Here is a 22,648-nt window from a genome sequence, read left to right on the forward strand (position 1 = left end):
CGCCGGAACATGTCTCTAGCCAAAAAAATTTTGCTAAAAATTGGAGATCCCACCGAGCCCTGGAAAGTGCTCTGATACCACTTGTTATGCTCTTAACCTGCAAAATAATACCCAGATACAGAATATGCGAAGAAAAGATACCCAAAACACAGAATATGCGAAGAAAAGATACCCAGAACACAGAATAGCAATGATTTTATTATTCAAAGAGCAATGTTCACATGCCTCTTTGAGGGGGCAACCTCCAATAGAGCAGAGCTCGATTACAAAATAATATACGATGCTCCTCGCAGGGAGTCTCTATCCTTTATATATGACTCATACATGCAATACCACAGGCCAATACCGTGGGTTTTATTAATACCATCTATCTAATACTACCGCCCATTTGCAACTAACTGTGGTCCCGTCATTAATTGTGGGTTAACCACTTACAAATATTAATATGGGCTTTATTGACTCTTGACTATGACGTGATCCCATGACATAAATAAGGGGGTTAGGGTGGGACCCTAACAAGTTACCTTTTGCGAGAGTGAAATTTGTTGTACTTGGTCTTGTAATTTTGATATATCATGTTGCATTTCTTCCTCTTCTTCATGATTCATGCTAGAGCTTTCAGGTTGCTTACTAGGTGTTTCCATTTTATTTCTTCGGGGCATCAATTAATGCTAATAATTCTTCACTATTCCCTTTGAATTCCTTCAAACTAATTTTTCAAACCAATCTTATGCAAAATTTAGAAAAAAACTACACACCTCTTTTTCACTTTGTAAGATCTTGACATTTAATCTGTTGTATCTTTATAACTACGTATCTCAAATATCTAAAACCATGTCCTGCAGTAGCCCTTTGAGTCCTCTTTCTAACCCTGCAAGTATGATCAAGATTGGATTCTCCAAGGAAGAGTTATGCCAAATCTCCCACGGTGACCTGATTATAGACTAGTTTAGTAGAGCGAACTTGTACGAAGTTCCATGTGTCACTATTCCAACCTTAGTACCTAAAACTGATATACAGAAAACTATAGGCCATCCCGTTTCTGAAACATCTTACGAAATTTCAATTTGAAGCTCAGAACAAAAGTTATGATGATTTTCCCTAGGTCACCTATTTAGAATGTAATTCAGGAGTGCAAAAACCTTAACTTCCTCACATCATATCTCCGAAAATATAGCGAGACAATCTCTAAAATTCAGACCCAAAGTTCAAAACGATTTTAGCTCAAATGAGTTTTTTTTAGCTTTTGAAACATCGCAAAAAAAAATTTTATAGTGAAAATGCCACAATGACCTATTTGGAGCAGCGAAACCCTAGAATCCAAAGCTCTGATACCAAATGTTATGAAACCAGCTCACAAAAATATAGAAAAGATAGATCAATGCCTTATAATTTAGCCTCTTCAAGGGGGAAACCTCATTTACATTACGCAAATGAACAATTCTTGGATGATATAAATGACAAGACCTCCTTTCTATATATAGGAGTCTAAGGGGTCATAATATAATCAAAGCCGACAGAACAATAATAATATAAGGGCACAATAATAACAATAGTGGGATTCTATTGGGCACAATAATAATAATATGGGGACTACATGGGCACAACAATATAATAAGGGGGATGTAATAATAACAATAAGGGGTCACACTAGTAGTATAGGGACCTAACAAATTATTAAAGGGATCAGAGTAGCCAGACAAATTGTCATCACTCATTTAATGTTTTTTCATGATCTTTAATTCGATGGGAAGTCCTCGGTGGGAGATTGGAGAACCATTCAAGACCTCATTAAATCATTTGGTATATCATCTAGTTTATTTATGAATGAAGGAAAATCGATCTTGTTACACAATGGTAGAGAGGAGGTGATAACAAAGGAAATATGTGACTTGTTGGGTGTCACGTCTTCAAACATTGATGAAGGTTTCACCTACCTTGGGTTTAATATGAAACTAAATGGATACTGCAACCAGGATTGGTTAGGGCAAATCAAAAGATTTCACAAAAAAATGGACAATTGGAAGTATAGGTGGTTGTCGATGGGAGGAAGGAAGATCATGCTAAAATAGGTGCTCCAAAATATTTCGGTCTATTGGATGCACCTATATTTACTCCCATATGAGGTCATCCACATGATACAACCTATCATGAGCCACTTCTTATGGGCTAGATCAAAACTACAAGAAAAACTTCATCTGGTTCTGTGGTTAGCATTACAAAGGCCAGTCGAGGAAGGAAGATGGGGGTTCATTGGTACTTCCACATTTAAATGGGATTTGATTATATGTGGAGGGTAGTGGTTGGGAATGGTGTATGGTCACACATCATAAAGGACAAATATATGTATGGCCAAAATTTCTCCTCATAGATAAGCAATAGTGCAAAGAAGAAAATAGATATATCATACATATGGAGAAGTATGATGAACGCCCTTCAATGGATGTTGGGTTTTATTCATTGGGAGGTTGGAGATCATTTCAAGATAAAAATAGGCTTAGATGCCATCATGAGGAAGATAGGGAATCATACTTTCTCCTTTCATTTATTGAGCTTCACACACAAAAATTATATTATCCTCCTACATCAGATACATTAGTCGTGGGAAAAAAACATCAAACATCAACTATGGAGTAGGTCCGCAGACTTATGCTTACCCAAGACATACTATGAGGAATGAGGGTCCTACATTGCGCAACTTTGTTCTGGTGGTATCACTCTTATTGATAAGCTCAACTGCATGATTTGGGGTGGGAAAATGAAAAGGAACCATCTGATGGTCCAAGATATCTATTTGAAGCTGCCAATGTTTGGAAATATTTTTAATTGTAACAAGCATCTTCAAGTTATATGGAGTTAGAATCTCCCGAATAAATTAAAATGTTTTTGTTGACTCATTGCACATGATCGCATTTTGACATGGAACAACTTACAAAAGCATGGTTTCATCGGCCCTGTTATATTCTCTCTATGCCTAAGGGGGGCAAATAACACGAAACATATGTTTATCAAATGTACATATGCAATATGATATGCAATGGGGTCATGGAGGAAATGAAGCTTCCTATTGTTGGGACAAATCAACCCTTGGTCAAATGTCCTTTGTCATGGTTCTCATCTCATAGGAATTATAGGTCTCTTCCTTTATACATCATATGGATAATATGGCATAGTAGGAATGCCATAATTTTTTAACAAAAAATGTGATTGCCATAGAAGACATTATTAAGACCCTTGCTTTTTTCAACAAAGTTGGGCTCATGAACAAGATAAAAAGATTGAGGAAATGTAAATACATTGACATTTGGAAAGAAGATCCAGTTAGGTTTTTTGATGGAGCAAGTAATAGAAGGAAATGCAGGTGTGGTGCAGTCATATGAGCCTGGTAACTTCTTCCACTTCTAGTAGGAGGGTGGATTTGGATCAAACAACAAAGCATATATTACAGCATTATGGGGAGTCCTTATCGCAACAAAATGGCTAAGGCTAGATAAAATACAAGTATATGGAGATGCGAAAAGATTCATTGACTAGGTAAAGGAGAACACTAATTGCATCCCATACTTGCAGACTCGACGAAAAAGATAAAAAATCTGGTAAGCACATTTAATCACATTCAGTTCTAGCATATATGGAGAGAACAGAACTAGAAAACAGAACTTCAATTGAAGCTTGGTATTTCGAAAGAAATAAGTAAATATTTTTTCTAAATTTTCAAACAGGGTACATGGTAAACACACGTAGCCTCAACTACTCTTAAAATCAAAAATCAACTACTCTTAAAAGACAATATAAGGACAAACGAGATATCTATGCAAGTTTTGTGGTTTTTTTTTTCAGATGCTAAACTGTTGTTTTTTACAATAATATGTAAAGTTCTTTTTTATATAATATGTAAAGTTCTTAGGCTTGAAGCTATTCTATAATGCTATCACTTAGATGCTAAAAGAATACTCATATTGTAAAACGGAAGTACAGATATTTTGGGTATAGGAATGATAATGCAGCAAAGGTAGATGAAACATGATAGAAAAATGTAGAAACGAACTCCGATATATGTACTATCTTTTTATTAATGCAAAGTATCAATTCTCAGATTGTTGTCTTGTTTAGCTATAAGCCATAGCCATTTGCATTCCGCAATAAGTATTTCGACATCTGCACAAACAAAATAAAAACATGTAAACTACCTGGAGATTTTTTTTAAGAGTGACTACAAAAAGTATGCTCATTGCTCATGCTCATTGAAATATCTCCTCAGCACTCGAATAGTTACACAGGCCAAATATAAACATACAAATCGATATAAATTGAAAAATTCCTTGAACAAATCTTGGGAGAATTGGATCTGTTATGGAAAAATTTGATTAGCTATACAACCGAGAGATGTCTAGCTAAATTCTGAGATTAGTCGGTTGCTGCCCGTTTCTGGAGACCATCGAGTCTTAACAAATCATTAACAGTGTCGCTGACATGCGTTGCAAGGTGCGGAAAGTGCTCCATTTCACAACAAAATTTTAATTCAAATATGTGTGATATGAACATTTTTTTGTCTTCTTTCACTTTGGACAGTTGGAATTCATCCATTGAAAGATCTCCATGGACACACAGGTGTTCGATCATGCATTGAATAAGGAATTGTTTTATTATGATCATGCACTTGCAGTCGATGTGGTGAAGTAATCTACCTCTGGATGATCATCGATTGATAATCACCTTCCCTGGCCTTGCGTTGTAATCGATGCTACACGCGTTGGTTGGCGGTGTAAATATTGCGCCATATGATTTGGAATAGATGAGGGCCACGATCCTCTCTAGTTTGATATCTTGAGGTGCCACGTAATTTACTTAATTCTTTTAAATGGGTTACAATAATAACAATTCAAAAACATGGTAACCAGATTCTGCGCCATTTCTGTCTGTCGTGCCATTGCATACCATCAAACGTTCCAACGGGGACCAGATATGTAGTTAAAGTGAACTTTAACTACGTGTGGGCACGATCCCTCCTTTTGGTTTGCAAGTATCACACCTTCGATCATACCCGTGCTCGTATACATGTAAGCCAATTTTTCGAGAAGTCAGCAAAACCTGAGACCGATGAGTTTTCTCCTCATAGTCGTGGCCTTGCCCTTATAAATCCTGCAAAAGGAACCACACATAGTTATTTCATATGATACAATATGAACTTTCAAATTATGATGAGTCAAACCTATGTACGTGCTTCAAACATATCTTTGGATCATTCATATTTGTACTATCATTTTTTGGCACACAAATAGTTATTTCAAATAATACAATATGAACTTTTAATGTATGCTGAGTCAAACCTCTGTACGTGCTTCAAACAAATCTTTGGATCATTCATATTTGTTCTATCATTTTTTGGCATTATAAACAAAACTATTGTGTTCGGTGGGGAATATGGCGATCTTTTCATTTTCTTTGAGCATGATACGGGTTGGTAGTTTATGGGTTCATGGTTGTAATTTATATTTATATTTATGGCCCTTTACATGATCATCGTGAATATATTTCAAATTTTCTTTTCATGTTTATCACATGCGCATCGTTTGGTCGTTCTTCTTTTTTAACATTCGCCTTCGCAATTACATTTCTCATCATAGAGAGATTCGGGGGTATCATATATAATTCTTGTAATACAAAATGGTTGACCATGTGACCTTTTTGAAATATTTTGAAAAGGCACTATAAGGTTCATATGTTGTTCTTCTTTTCATGTTCGTTCATTTGTGAGTTTATAACGTATATTTATATTATGAATATCATGTGAGGTTGAACAGTTGGAGTCGCACAATCAATGCGTTTTCATTTTCTCCACGTCACTTTATAACCTAGGTTTCTTGTGGTATTCACACTGAGTCATTTGCTCCATTGTAATCAGTAAAAACACTGTACGTAATATAAACATTTGCACCGTTGTAGTCAGTGAAAACACTGTACGTAATACAAACTGTATGTATGGTTTTTACAAATGACAACTGTCGTTTATATACATGGATTTTGTATATGGTATTGAACATAAAACATAGTATAAGGCGAGCAAACACACGTTATATGGTTTATAAATTTGTTTTATATGTTTTTACATATACATATTTCAACATGCCTTATGTTTAGATTAGATATAAAATAAATATTTTTATATTACACTCAATATAAATGTACTTTACGTCAATCTTATATAAAACATAAATATAGTTTTCGTCAATATTATATAAAACATAAATATAGTTTTATAATATTTTATATATATATATATATATATATATATATATATGCTAATGCTAATGCTAATGCTTATTTTTACATGGTTTACAAATAGTAATAAATTTAGTATAAAATTTTATATTAACATAATATATAAAAATGTAAAAATATTTGTATTCAAACATGTACATATAGGAACATATGAATGATGCTATGAAAAAGCTATAACATCCAAAGTCTAGAAAACATAAGAGGAAGAGTATATGAAAGCCAATAAAATATTTCAAAGCATCAGTTAGAATCTATCAAAACCAAATAACCAAAGCAATAACTCCAAGAATCCAGATGAAAGATGTGCCAAGGCATGATCAAACTCTAAAGGAGCAATAATTACAAAATCCAATCAATGAAGAAACCATTGACCACCATAGTAAAGATGAAATCGAGTATAATTAGAAACGATTTTTTTCATAAATTCCAATGGGGAGCCTTTATTTTGACCAAAATTTAGGGGAGTTGTTGGCGGGCCCACACTACCACATTTTTTTGTCTCTTTATATATCTCACCGTGTCCCTATCCCTCAGATTATCTCTTTCTCCATCTCATTATTCCCCTCCTATCTCTTCATTTCCCATCACTCTCTCTATTTCTCGTTCTCTATGTTCCACCCACTCTATCCCCCCTTTCCCTCTCTCTCTCTATTTTTTCATCATATGTCCCTCTATCTTTCTCTCACAAAGATCCTCCTCTCTCTCCCTACCCCTTTCCCTATCCTTTTATTTTTCTCCCACTTTCTCGATCACTTTTTTTCTCACTCTCTCCCTTTACTATTCCCAGCCCCCACTCTTTCATTTTCTTTTCCTACCCCACTTGATCCATATTATATGATTATATTATTATTCTTTCATATTGATGCTCTTGTAAAGTAAAAAATGGAGGAATTACCTCACGGGGTCATTTTTACGAGTGGAACTGATTTTGGAAAACTGGGTTCTTAAACCTTTTGGGAGAGGTTTGAGGTATGAAATGGTTATCTACTTGAGTAAAAAATTTCTTCTTAAGTGCCTCACCATTTTATGATATTCTAAACATAGATACCTTTCTAGTAGCATAAAAATTTCCTCAACCACAGTGTATATGCATAAGCTATGCCACTCAGAAGTTGACCTTCATGTTTTCACCAAAATATTTCAAGAGGATGCCATGTGAAACCCAATTATTGTTGGAGAAGCAACTAGATATGTAATCATGATGAACAAGACTCTAGGAGAGTCAATATTTCAACTTTGATTAAGGATTGAAGCATTCAAACCTAACCACTAGTTGGTTATCGAGTTATATTATAACCTAATCACTAGGAGGAAAAGTGTTTCAATTCTATTCGAGTGCATTTTGTTCCATACATGAGCGGAATAACAAAAAAGTGGATAGGGAAAGAGAAAAAAAATAGGATTTGTGAAGTATAGCATCCCATGGGCCACAGGCCTCACTTCTATATACTTGCATCCACTTTCCATCTAGAGATAGAGAGAGCACAATTACCTGACCTTCTAGTTGTGTTTCCTCTCAAAATGATTATCTAGGTTATATATTTTGTTAGTTTTCTTTTTATGAGTTTCATTTTGCTGTTCTCTATTTTTTTCATGATTATAATTTTCATCCATATGAAATAGTCAATAATTAATAAATTAATACATATAAGGAGAAACAAACCCTCATAATATAGATTTCATATTTTAAGCATAATTTTATGATATCTGTTATGATAAGCTATCCAATGTAATATGCATGGTCATTTACAAACCATATCAGTATTAGAGTAGGTTCCTTTGGTCATATTGTGTGTATTTTTAGGAGATCCATATATATTAAGCTAAAAATATCAAAACCCTAGTCATGGCCCAATAATCTATGAATAAAACCCATGATCCTACGTAACAGAGGTATGTGTGGCTAAAATCTCAAGTGGTAGATAAAAACCATAATGTGAGCATCCTTGTGGTGCCCCTAACCATTAAACTCAAGCTATTTGGAGAAAATGGGGGTTCTCCACTAGAGTTTTGATCAGAGGAATGAAGAGATTATTAAGAAACTTAGAACTAGATGAAGAAATAACCCAAAAATGATCAACCCAGTTTAACTCATGTGAACCATTCACAGTCCCTCTTCAAAATGGAAGAAAACATCAACATCAAGCCAAATCAAGGTGAGATTGACATTTTGAAGATAATTAATTAGTTGCAACAATTATAAGTTTATTTTAGTGTCCTTCATATAGACCAAAAGGGCTTCACTCAATCAACGTTTGACTTATCAGGTGCGTTCATGTCATGTTCAGAAATACCCTTAATTTGACTACATATTGGAAAATACCCTTGAAAAACACATTATTTAAACCCCTACCAATAGGAACCCAATACAGATTCTCAATTTAAAAATCCCCTACTTCCACTAGATATTGTAAGTATCCATTTTTTCATTAACATTTTTTATACCCCTTTATATTTTTTCAATAACTTTGAGCTCCATTTTTATACCTACCAATATAAAAACCCTTTATCCCCTATATATCTCCCAATATATTATATCATTTTTTCCTCAATATATATCCCCCAATATGAACCCATGTGGTGTGGTCTCACTCCCCTAGTGAAATCCCCGTGATATAGAGGAAGAATAGAAGATTTCATTTGTTTGGTCAAAATTATAGGGTCACTCCCTAACATGGTGGAAAAGCCACATGGAGGCCTTGAGATTGGAGGGATATCCTCCAATGGCTAATTGATGGGGGTTTCAAAACTCTAAAACAATTGTAATTTTACCCTATTGATCATGTAGAGGAAAAGTGGATTCAATGGCATTACATAAGACAAAAGAAAGGGTCGGTTGAATAGGATTACACTACATAATTTATAAATATGGGCATAATGTTGGGTATCTCGCCAAAGAACCCATATGTACTGCTCATTTATTTGGGGGACCTACAAAGCCATATGTAGAAGTAAGTAATGTTGTTCAAACCTAGATTAGTGGATGAGGGTTGTGTACAGGAATAGTACTTAGAGAACATAGGCTATATGAGAGGAAAATACAATGGGTCAAATAAGATGGAGTAGTATGATTATTTTAATGATGGGAAGAAGAATTAGATAGTGGTAAAGAATAAGAAAACAATAACTGGATCACATTAGTGCATACATCCAAGCAACCATTACAAGCACTATAACATTTTTTCTTCTTCTCTTTTCTTCTCTATATTAAGACTAACCTATGTACCCACGGGGGATTTGTACCAGTGACCTATCACAAGGAGTGCCTTAACAGCGCACCCATTCACCGTCAATCCAAAACCCCGTGGGCTACAAGCACTATAACATTAACAATCATAGAGAGGAGAAATTTTGGAAGTTGCATCCAAATTTTGACTTGAATAACACGAAGATATATGAAAATAAGAAGAATGTCATGTCTAATTATTTGAGCAACCAGGTTGAAAGAAGCTCATATGTTGATGATAATATTGTCTATACATCATTTTGGAAGGAAATGAATTTTAGTAGCCATTAGCAACTGGGAGAAAATAAAAATACCATACTCTTCCATATATAATACATGTCAAGAATACAAAGATTGATTTTTTGTTCAACTAAAGACTATGGAAAAATATCATTGCAATAGAGCTGGTAAAAAAGTGGGATTCAAAATTCATGGTTATTCAAGCTGATATACATTGGGATGGGTAAAAAGGATACAAAAACAAAGGTAAGAAAACAATGAAAAAATAGATTTGTGATCAATGCTAATTTTATTAATGAAGTAGGACTATATGTTGTTCCCATTAATGTATGTGGAGGGGTGTTTGGAAGTCCCTATATGTACATGTGAGATACAATATTCATGTGGAAAGCCAACTAGTTTTACCTCATCATGGATGGAAAATCCTTGACCATCAACATGCATAAGGGAAAGACCATAATTTAGTTGATAAGTGCCAAATATGCCAAGAAACTAATTAGTTCTAGAAAGAACTATGTTTTACTATTTTTAATGGAAAATCAGTTTGCGGAAAAGCTAATAAGAGAAAATTAATCTATGGAGGGGTGTATTAAGAGAGAAAAATAAAATCTAGAAGAGTTTCTATAGGAAAAGAGGGATGTGTTCAAGTACCCTAAATTGGTACCACCAAAGAGGGAACATGAGCATGAGCTCCAACTATTTCTAGACACCCCATTTCCAAACATTGGGCTATATAGGTAGTCCATTATAGAAGTATGTGATGTGAATAAATAGTTGCAATAGTTACTGGTACAAGGTATCATTCAATAAAGTACATCATCACGTGTGCCCCTCATCATAATTATTCCAACGAAGGATGAGGCATAATAGATGTGTATAAATTACAAGGAATTAAAGAAAAATATGCTTAAGAAAAAGTGCCCCATACCTAGGATAGATGATTTCTTGGATCAGTTGCAGCAAGCCAAATACTTCTCTAAGATACACTTAAGTTTGGATATTTATAGGTTTAGTTCAGAGAGGAAGATAAATTGAAGGCAACCTTCAAAAATAGGTAAGGTTTGTGCTAGTGGTTATTCATGTCCTTTTACCTCTTCAATGCACTAGAAATGGTTATGAGGCTAATGAATGATATACTCCACCCTTTTATGGATTAATTTTTATTTTTTGTTGTCGTTATATATTGGTATAGATTTCTACTTGAGCATATTTCACATTTAACACACGTGCTAAAGACATTAAAGAAACTCCATCTACCGAAAAATCTCAAAAAGTGTGAGTTTGCATAATAGTCTTTAGTCTATCTAGGGTATGTGATAGGTAAGAAGGAGACATTCATGGAGTGCTTAGTTCCTACTAATGTTTCTAAGGTCAATATTTTTGTAGCACCTGAAGAAGATCATATCCTAATTTTCAATAGTAGTAGCACCACTCCATACCATAACAATGAGGGAAAAGAGTTTTTTTGTGGGGAAAGAGTCAGCAGATATCCTTTGGACAGTTGAAAAATGAGATCATTCAAGCATAAATTTTTGCATTATCGAAAGTGCAATATCCCTTTGAAGTGGGGACAAAACCGAGTGGGTATGTTATGGGAGTGATTTTCTTCTAGGGAGGAAGGAATGCATGCTACCATTCTGAAGTATTTCATGGGGCAGTTCTCAGCTACTCTACATACAATAAGGATCTTTATTCCTTGGTACAATATCTAAACAAATGGACACAATGTATGATGGGAAAGGTGATAATAGTTCATAGAAAACACTAGTCACTACAGTACCTAAAGGACTACTATGAGCTACAACAGACCAATAATTACAAGTGCATGGGGTTTTTATAGTAATTTCATTTAGTGGTGATGTACAATAAGGGAAGAACAAATACGTAATCTAACATGCTTTCAAGGTTTCCCACATCAAAGATCACAACTTTGGAAATTGTGATGCACATGCAAATTTTCAGCAATGATAAATATAGAGGGTCATATTTAGCGATTGAGTACATTAAGGAGGTGTTTTAGCAGTTACAAAGCCAAAGTCATGTGCAGGATGGTGACAAAATTACTTACAAATATCTACATGATGGATTACTCTATAGGATGGATAATTTATATGTTCCTAAAGGTGAGCGAATGCAACTAATTACATAGGATCACACCTCTAAGTTTCTAGGGCACTTTGGTGTAGGGAATAAAGTCGTAAACTTGTAGAGGCATCTGTATTGGCCTAAGATGATTGAATAGGTAGCTAGGTTCATAAGAGTATGGGTACTTTGTTATATAAACAAGCCCAGTAATTGGAAATATGGTTTATATCATCCCTTTCCTATACCCAATCACCCATGGGGAGGCATTTCCATAGACATTGTGGGAGGTTTACAAACAACTAGGAAGTGAAATGACTACTTGTATGTGGTAATTGATAAGTTCAACAATATGTCTATCCTATATCCTATAACAAGACCATCAACGTGCAAGAAGAAGAAATTTGTTTCTTTAGATAGGTCTGGATGCACTTTATGATACCAATGAACATCATTTTAGACAAGGACACAAGATTTCTTAGTGTGTTTTGGAATAAATTGTGGGAAAAGATGGAAATGATGTTGAAGAGATCTACAACATTCGATCCATAGACAAGTGGAAAGATAAAATTATTCAATGATACTATTGTGTAGCTTTTGAAGAGTTACAATTAAAAGCATACACAAACTTGGGTTGAAAATATGGTACATATACAACAGTCTTATAATATAGTCCACACTTATACTAGTAAGTTTTCATTTGGAAACTATTTTGGATAGTTTCCACCTTCACCTTTGGATATTGCATATGGGTAGCTAAGAAAGGATCTTATAGGGAATACTTTAAGGACAAAAAATATTATTTAAAATATTAGGAAGATCCATATATAGGTACATGCAACACTAAAAAAATTCATAGGAAAAATACAAGGCTATGCATGATGAACACAAAATAGAGAAGTATTTCAAGGTTGGAAACAAAACATGGTTAGAGTTGAATAAGGAGTGCCTACATGGTCCTATTAAGAAAAAAAAGGGTCTATGATATCATCACTTTTAGATACTAGAAATGATGAGATAATGCCTTTAGACTCAATATACCCCCATACATGCACATTTACTCATTCTTGAATGTGGAGGATATAAAACTCTATGAGCCTTCCATTTAATAATAGGAAGAGGAATAGGTCCTACCTTTTGTAGAGGATTTGGCTTTGGATGCTCAGATTGAGTTAGGAGAAGACTAGGAAAATTCTTAGGGGTGGAATTTCACGAATTGGATATTTTTTGAAAAAAAAATATTTACCCATTTGGTTAAAAAAATGGCTATTTTTAACATATATATGATTAAATTAATGACATTCACCAAAAATCTAATAACGTTAATATAAAATTACGCGTTTTTATTGAATATTCACTTTCATTCTATATGTATGAATTTTCAAACTAGAATAGTTACCTATAATACTATGCATAGACATAATATTTGAATCCTTCAAATATACCTTCCAAAAGATACTAGTTTGGAAAATAGATTCAAAACTACAAGATAATATCAACATGAACTTTGTTAGATTCAGTTAAAAGGGCAACTTTCAAGTAAGGATAAATGCTACACCCATGAAAAGATGGAGGAAAAATTTCACCACCTCATTCAATAGCAGAATTTTGGGACTAAGATTCTCCCAAATCGGGAGTTTGGATCCAAATTGAATAATTATATTTCTTTTTATCCATCTCAGTTCTTTTAGAATTAAAAAATGGAGAAATCAACACATATGACCATTTTTATCGTTGATACTTTGTTCGGAAAATTGGGGTTTGAAACTTTAAGGGAGTAGTTTGAGACATTAAACAATTTCTTATAGTGTCAATATTTGTTTCTTAAGATTTTCACCTCATTGTTTAATTCTACACAGAGAAATTTCCAACGACACAAAACTTTTCTCAAGCGAAGTTGGTAAGCAAAAGTTATGCCACTCAAAAGTTGATCTTCCTATTTTTACCACCATAAGTTGACAAGATACCACTTCAACCCCCATTATTCATGGAAAATAAGATAGCCATATGATCATGATGAATTAAACTCTAGAAACGTCAATTGTAACTCTAGCTAAAATTTGTAGAAGTCAAACCTAAGCTCTAGTAGACTATCGGATTGTGTTGTAATCGGGCCACCAGGAGGAAGGTAGGTTCCATTATATTTGATTGCATTTTTATTCCATAGGTGAACATAGTAGGTGAAGGTAGATGGGATATACCAAACCAAAATAATTTTTACACTATAGTAGCCCATGCGCCATAGGCCTTACTTCTTCATACTTGCATCTAGTTTCTATTCAGTGAAAGACAACACAGGGGTCTCACCTTCAATTTCAATTATCTCTTGAAAGGGTTTCCCAAGTTATATATTTTGTTATTTTTTGGTTTGTGATTTTATTTCTTGTTCTTTATTTTCGGCATGACTATAATTTGCATTCATATGCAATAATTAGTAACTTACAAATCCATAAATCTATGGAGAAATAATCCCTCATGTGGAGGTTTTACATCTAATGCAAAATTTTACCAAATCTTTTTTGACAATCTATGTGATAGAATATCTCTCAACCCTTCTCCCTCCTCACTCTCTCTTATTCTTTTCCTATCCCTTTCTCTCTCTCTCTCTCTCTCTCTCCCCTATGTCTTCCTCTTTCTATATCTCTCTCCCTTTAATTATTCCCCTATCTCTCTCTCCCTCTCCCCCCCACACCAAAGTCTTCCTCTTTGCCCCCCCTGCCACCCCCATGTCTTCCTCTTTCTATATCTCTCTCCCTTTCATTATTCCCCCATCTCTCTCTCTCCCTCACTTCCTTTCGACATCTCTCTGTCTCCCTCCCTATGCACATTGTAACATGCACATATTACTTTTTTGAAAGTTTGTGCACGTCAACAACACGTGCATGTTCCTAGGCCGTAGGAATCTTAAAGTGGAGGTTTTGGTGAAAGATAGAGTAAGGAAAAAAAGAACATATTTTTATTTTTTTAATTTTTATTCTCGCACACTCTTGTTACACCAAAATTGAGTAATTTCTCTATAATATTACATATAATAATTAACCACATAACCTAATAAAATTATTATTATTATTGTTTTTCTTAACATCAACTAAAATATACTTATATGAAAAAACACCCCAAAAAAATCATCTCATTAAACTAGTGCATTGTTTACCAAAAAAATACGCATAACTCTCTAATATTGTTCTAGAAAACTTGATAAAGGTAGTTAAAATATGTAAGCATTTAAAATCATTTATTATAAACTTATATTTAATATTTTGATGGAATATAATAAATTGTGGTTTAATGAATAAAGAAAGGTGAAACGTTATCTGGAGAAAAAGGACAACTTCCTTTTTTCACATTGTTCTCAAAAAAAAATTAATATCAAAGTAAGAACATTATTTTAATGAGTCCTCTTTCTAACATGTCTGATTTCTGTCATATGTTTTAATAACCAGAAGACACGCAAATGCATTGTTCTCATGTTTTCTTATTGCTTATTATACATGTAGAGTAGGTGATTCAGTGTGGAAAGAGTGCTCATGAATATATATTAGAAGAAACTACATGTAGATTAATTGATTTTTCTTTAGGCATATTTTCTTAATGTTTCTCAACCTTTCTTATAGTATATAACAACATTACTTTAATCAGTCTTTTTTCAAAGATGTCTTACTTCTGTTGTTAGTGTCCATTATTTCCAGTAATTAAATGTATTCTTTCCATTGTGATTGATAGGGCCATTAGGTCAAATTGTTATATTTTCAAATAATTTTTCAAATAAAATTTCATACCTCTTGGTTGTCAAATGAGTCTGGAGTCATGTACTAGGTGTCATTACTACTCTCTCCATTTTCAAGGGCATAAAATGCCATCATGTTCATGTCATCATTCCTTTTGATAGGTCATCAAATGAGTGTCTTGGTAATCATCTTGTTCATTAAGTCATTCACATGCATACTTAAAGGGTTTGAAGTTCCAAATCATGGTTAAGAACATGAAGAAGAAACTTAAGAAGACCCTAAAGAAGCTTAGGAAGAGAGATAATATTGACCTCTTGGTTGATGCCTCCTTAGTTGTTTGAAGCCATGTCAGGAAATGGGAAGGGAAACAAATTTTGGTAAGGTTTTCTATTTTTATTTTTTTTTTGTATGCACTGGCAAAAGGCATCCTACAGAAACGCAGTGTGCCCACGCTGCACTTTTTCCCAGGACCTCCAAATGACAAATGGAAAACATGTACAGGTTTCTTATGGTTAGTATAACTCAGAAATATACCTTTGGTATCTTGTCAACTCATGGATTTTCAAGAAAAGGTCGAAAACCACTAAAATTTCACTTTTCTACCACTATTTTTGGTCCCACACTGCACTTCTGGAGTAGTTCTGGAAAGATGAGTTTTAAGTGGTCTTCGAGAAGTGTTTTTTTCTGATTTCAAGCTTCGGAGGTATGGTAGACATCCTAAGATACCTATACCAACCTTCATCTAAGCTCAGAGATCCACCAAAGTAATTAAAAAATGTTCCCAAAGTTCATTACGCTTATGTGCCTGCAACCAGGATTGGTTAGGGCAAATCAAAAGATTTCACAAAAAAATGGACAATTGGAAGTATAGGTGGTTTTCGATGGGAGGAAGGAAGATCATGCTAAAATAGGTGCTCCAAAATATTTCGGTCTATTGGATGCACCTATATTTACTCCCATAGGAGGTCATCCACATGATACAACCTATCATGAGCCACTTCTTATGGGCTAGATCAAAACTACAAGAAAAACTTCATCTGGTTCTGTGGTTAGCATTACAAAGGCCAGTCGAGGAAGGAAGATGGGGGTTCATTGGTACTTCCACATTTAAATGGGATTTGATTATATGTGGAGGGTAGTGGTTGGGAATGGTGTATGGTCACACATCATAAAGGACAAATATATGTATGGCCAAAATTTCTCCTCATAGATAAGCAATAGTGCAAAGAAGAAAATAGATATATCATACATATGGAGAAGTATGATGAACGCCCTTCAATGGATGTTGGGTTTTATTCATTGGGAGGTTGGAGATCATTTCAAGATAAAAATAGGCTTAGATGCCATCATGAGGAAGATAGGGAATCATACTTTCTCCTTTCATTTATTGAGCTTCACACACAAAAATTATATTATCCTCCTACATCAGATACATTAGTCGTGGGAAAAAAACATCAAACATCAACTATGGAGTAGGTCCGCAGACTTATGCTTACCCAAGACATACTATGAGGAATGAGGGTCCTACATTGCGCAACTTTGTTCTGGTGGTATCACTCTTATTGATAAGCTCAACTGCATGATTTGGGGTGGGAAAATGAAAAGGAACCATCTGATGGTCCAAGATATCTATTTGAAGTTGCCAATGTTTGGAAATATTTTTAATTGTAACAAGCATCTTCAAGTTATATGGAGTTAGAATCTCCCGAATAAATTAAAATGTTTTTGTTGACTCATTGCACATGATCGCATTTTGACATGGAACAACTTACAAAAGCATGGTTTCATCGGCCCTGTTATATTCTCTCTATGCCTAAGGGGGGCAAATGACACGAAACATATGTTTATCAAATGTACATATGCAATATGATATGCGATGGGGTCATGGAGGAAATGAAGCTTCCTATTGTTGGGACAAATCAACCCTTGGTCAAATGTCCTTTGTCATGGTTCTCATCTCATAGCAATTATAGGTCTCTTCCTTTATACATCATATGGATAATATGGCATAGTAGGAATGCCATAATTTTTTAACAAAAAATGTGATTGCCATAGAAGACATTATTAAGACCCTTGCTTTTTTCAACAAAGTTGGGCTCATGAACAAGATAAAAAGATTGAGGAAATGTAAATACATTGACATTTGGAAAGAAGATCCAGTTAGGTTTTTTGATGGAGCAAGTAATAGAAGGAAATGCAGGTGTGGTGCAGTCATATGAGCCTGGTAACTTCTTCCACTTCTAGTAGGAGGGTGGATTTGGATCAAACAACAAAGCATATATTACAGCATTATGGGGAGTCCTTATCGCAACAAAATGGCTAAGGCTAGATAAAATACAGGTATATGGAGATGCGAAAAGATTCATTGACTAGGTAAAGGAGAACACTAATTGCATCCCATACTTGCAGACTCGACGAAAAAGATAAAAAATCTGGTAAGCACATTTAATCACATTCAGTTCTAGCATATATGGAGAGAACAGAACTAGAAAGCAGAACTTCAATTGAAGCTTGGTATTTCGAAAGAAATAAGTAAATATTTTTTCTAAATTTTCAAACAGGGTACATGGTAAACACACGTAGCCTCAACTACTCTTAAAATAAAAAATCAACTACTCTTAAAAGACCATATAAGGACAAACGAGATATCTATTCAAGTTTTGTGGTTTTTTTTTTCAGATGCTAAACTGTTGTTTTTTTCAATAATATGTAAAGTTCTTTTTTATATAATATGTAAAGTTCTTAGGCTTGAAGCTATTCTATAATGCTATCACTTAGATGCTAAAAGAATACTCATATTGTAAAACGGAAGTACAGATATTTTGGTTATAGGAATGATAATGCAGCAAAGGTAGATGAAACATGATAGAAAAATGTAGAAACGAACTCCGATATATGTACTATCTTTTTATTAATGCAAAGTATCAATTCTCAGATTGTTGTCTTGTTTAGCTATAAGCCATAGCCATTTGCATTCCGCAATAAGTATTTCGACATCTGCACAAACAAAATAAAAACATGTAAACTACCTGGAGATTTTTTTTAAGAGTGACTACAAAAAGTATGCTCATTGCTCATGCTCATTGAAATATCTCCTCAGCACTCGAATAGTTACACAGGCCAAATATAAACATACAAATCGATATAAATTGAAAAATTCCTCGAACAAATCTTGGGAGAATTGGATCTGTTATGGAAAATTTTGATTAGCTATACAACCGAGAGATGTCTAGCTAAATTCTGAGATTAGTCGGTTGCTGCCCGTTTCTGGAGACCATCGAGTCTTAACAAATCATTAACAGTGTCGCTGACATGCGTTGCAAGGTGCGGAAAGTGCTCCATTTCACAACAAAATTTTAATTCAAATATGTGTGATATGAACATTTTTTTGTCTTCTTTCACTTTGGACAGTTGGAATTCATCCATTGAAAGATCTCCATGGACACACAGGTGTTCGATCATGCATTGAATAAGGAATTGTTTTATTATGATCATGCACTTGCAGTCGATGTGGTGAAGTAATCTACCTCTGGATGATCATCGATTGATAATCACCTTCCCTGGCCTTGCGTTGTAATCGATGCTACACGCGTTGGTTGGCGGTGTAAATATTGCGCCATATGATTTGGAATAGATGAGGGCCACGATCCTCTCTAGTTTGATATCTTGAGGTGCCACGTAATTTACTTAATTCTTTTAAATGGATTACAATAATAACAATTCAAAAACATGGTAACCAGATTCTGCGCCATTTCTGTCTGTCATGCCATTGCATACCATCAAACGTTCCAACGGGGACCAGATATGTAGTTAAAGTGAACTTTAACTACGTGTGGGCACGATCCCTCCTTTTGGTTTGCAAGTATCACACCTTCGATCATACCCGTGCTCGTATACATGTAAGCCAATTTTTCGAGAAGTCAGCAAAACCTGAGACCGATGAGTTTTCTCCTCATAGTCGTGGACTTGCCCTTATAAATCCTGCAAAAGGAACCACACATAGTTATTTCATATGATACAATATGAACTTTCAATGTATGATGAGTCAAACCTATGTACGTGCTTCAAACATATCTTTGGATCATTCATATTTGTACTATCATTTTTTGGCACACAAATAGTTATTTCAAATAATACAATATGAACTTTTAATGTATGCTGAGTCAAACCTCTGTACGTGCTTCAAACAAATCTTTGGATCATTCATATTTGTTCTATCATTTTTTGGCATTATAAACAAAACTATTGTGTTCGGTGGGGAATATGGCGATCTTTTCATTTTCTTTGAGCATGATACGGGTTGGTAGTTTGTGGGTTCATGGTTGTAATTTATATTTATATTTATGGCCCTTTACATGATCATCGTGAATATATTTCAAATTTTCTTTTCTTATGCCTCACTTTATTGTCTTGTTGTCCTGTGGGTTTTATGTTTATCACATGAGCATCGTTTGGTCGTTCTTCTTTTTTAACATTCGCCTTCGCAATTACATTTCTCATCATAGAGAGATTCGTGGGTATCATATATAATTCTTGTAATACAAAATGGTTGACCATGTGACCTTTTTGAAATATTTTGAAAAGGCACTATAAGGTTCATATGTTGTTCTTCTTTTCATGTTCGTTCATTTGTGAGTTTATAACGTATATTTATATTATGAATATCATGTGAGGTTGAACAGTTGGAGTCGCACAATCAATGCGTTTTCATTTTCTCCACGTCACTTTATAACCTAGGTTTCTTGTGGTATTCACACTGAGTCATTTGCTCCATTGTAATCAGTAAAAACACTGTACGTAATATAAACATTTGCACCGTTGTAGTCAGTGAAAACACTGTACGTAATACAAACTGTATGTATGGTTTTTACAAATGAAAACTGTCGTTTATATACATGGATTTTGTATATGGTATTGAACATAAAACATAGTATAAGGCGAGCAAACACACCTTATATGGTTTATAAATTTGTTTTATATGTTTTTACATATACATATTTCAACATGCCTTATGTTTAGATTAGATATAAAATAAATATTTTTATATTACACTCAATATAAATGTACTTTACGTCAATCTTATATAAAACATAAATATAGTTTTATAATATTATATATATATATATATATATATGCTAATGCTAATGCTTATTTTTACATGGTTTACAAATAGTAATAAATTTAGTATAAAATTTTATATTAACATAATATATAAAAATGTAAAAATATTTGTATTCAAACATGTACATATAGGAACATATGAATGATGATATGAAAAAGCTATAACATCCAAAGTCTAGAAAACATAAGAGGAAGAGTATATGAAAGCCAATAAAATATTTCAAAGCATTAGTTAGAATCTATCAAAACCAAATAACCAAAGCAATAACTCCAAGAATCCAGATGAAAGATGTGCCAAGGCATGATCAAACTCTAAAGGAGCAAGAATTACAAAATCCAATCAATGAAGAAACCATTGACCACCATAGTAAAGATGAAATCGAGTATAATTAGAAACGATTTTTTTCATAAATTCCAATGGGGAGCCTTTATTTTGACCAAAATTTAGGGGAGTTGTTGGCGGGCCCACACTACCACATTTTTTTGTCTCTTTATATATCTCACCGTGTCCCTATCCCTCAGATTATCTCTTTCTCCATCTCATTATTCCCCTCCTATCTCTTCATTTCCCATCACTCTCTCTATTTCTCGTTCTCTATGTTCCACCCACTCTATCCCCCCTTTCCCTCTCTCTCTATTTTTTCATCATATGTCCCTCTATCTTTCTCTCACAAAGATCCTCCTCTCTCTCCCTACCCCTTTCCCTATCCTTTTATTTTTCTCCCACTTTCTCGATCACTTTTTTTCTCACTCTCTCCCTTTACTATTCCCAACCCCCACTCTTTCATTTTCTTTTCCTACCCCACTTGATCCATATTATATGATTATACTATTATTCTTTCATATTGATGCTCTTGTAAAGTAAAAAATGGAGGAATTACCTCACGGGGTCATTTTTACGAGTGGAACTGATTTTGGAAAATTGGGTTCTTAAACCTTTTGGGAGAGGTTTGAGGTATGAAATGGTTATCTACTTGAGTAAAAATTTTCTTCTTAAGTGCCTCACCATTTTATGATATTCTAAACATAGATATCTTTCTAGTAGCATAAAAATTTCCTCAACCACAGTGTATATGCATAAGCTATGCCACTCAGAAGTTGACCTTCCTGTTTTCACCAAAATATTTCAAGAGGATGCCATGTGAAACCCAATTATTGTTGGAGAAGCTACTAGATATGTAATCATGATGAACAAGACTCTAGGAGAGTCAATATTTCAACTTTGATTAAGGATTGAAGCATTCAAACCTAACCACTAGTTGGTTATCGAGTTATATTATAACCTAATCACTAGGAGGAAAACTGTTTCAATTCTATTCGAGTGCATTTTGTTCCATACATGAGCGGAATAACAAAAAAGTGGATAGGGAAAGAGAAAAAAAAATAGGATTTGTGAAGTATAGCATCCCATGGGCCACAGGCCTCACTTCTATGTACTTGCATCCACTTTCCATCTAGAGATAGAGAGAGCACAATTACCTCACCTTCTAGTTGTGTTTCCTCTCAAAATGATTATCTAGGTTATATATTTTGTTAGTTTTCTTTTTATGAGTTTCATTTTGTTGTTCTCTATTTTTTTCATGATTATAATTTTCATCCATATGAAATAGTCAATAATTAATAAATTAATAAATATAAGGAGAAACAAACCCTCATAATATAGATTTCATATTTTAAGCATAATTTTATGATATCTGTTATGATAAGCTATCCAATGTAATATGCATGGTCATTTACAAACCATATCAGTATTAGAGTAGGTTCCTTTGGTCATATTGTGTGTATTTTTAGGAGATCCATATATATTAAGCTAAAAATATCAAAACCCTAGTCATGGCCCAATAATCTATGAATAACACCCATGATCCTACATAACAGAGGTATGTGTGGCTAAAATCTCAAGTGGTAGATAAAAACCATAATGTGAGCATCCTTGTGGTGCCCCTAACCATTAAACTCAAGCTATTTG

This window comes from Pinus tabuliformis, chromosome 4_2 (genome assembly GCF_031772625.1).
Source record: "Pinus tabuliformis cultivar Carrire ecotype Pingquan chromosome 4_2, CPIR1, whole genome shotgun sequence".
Classification (NCBI taxonomy): Eukaryota; Viridiplantae; Streptophyta; class Pinopsida; order Pinales; family Pinaceae; genus Pinus; species Pinus tabuliformis.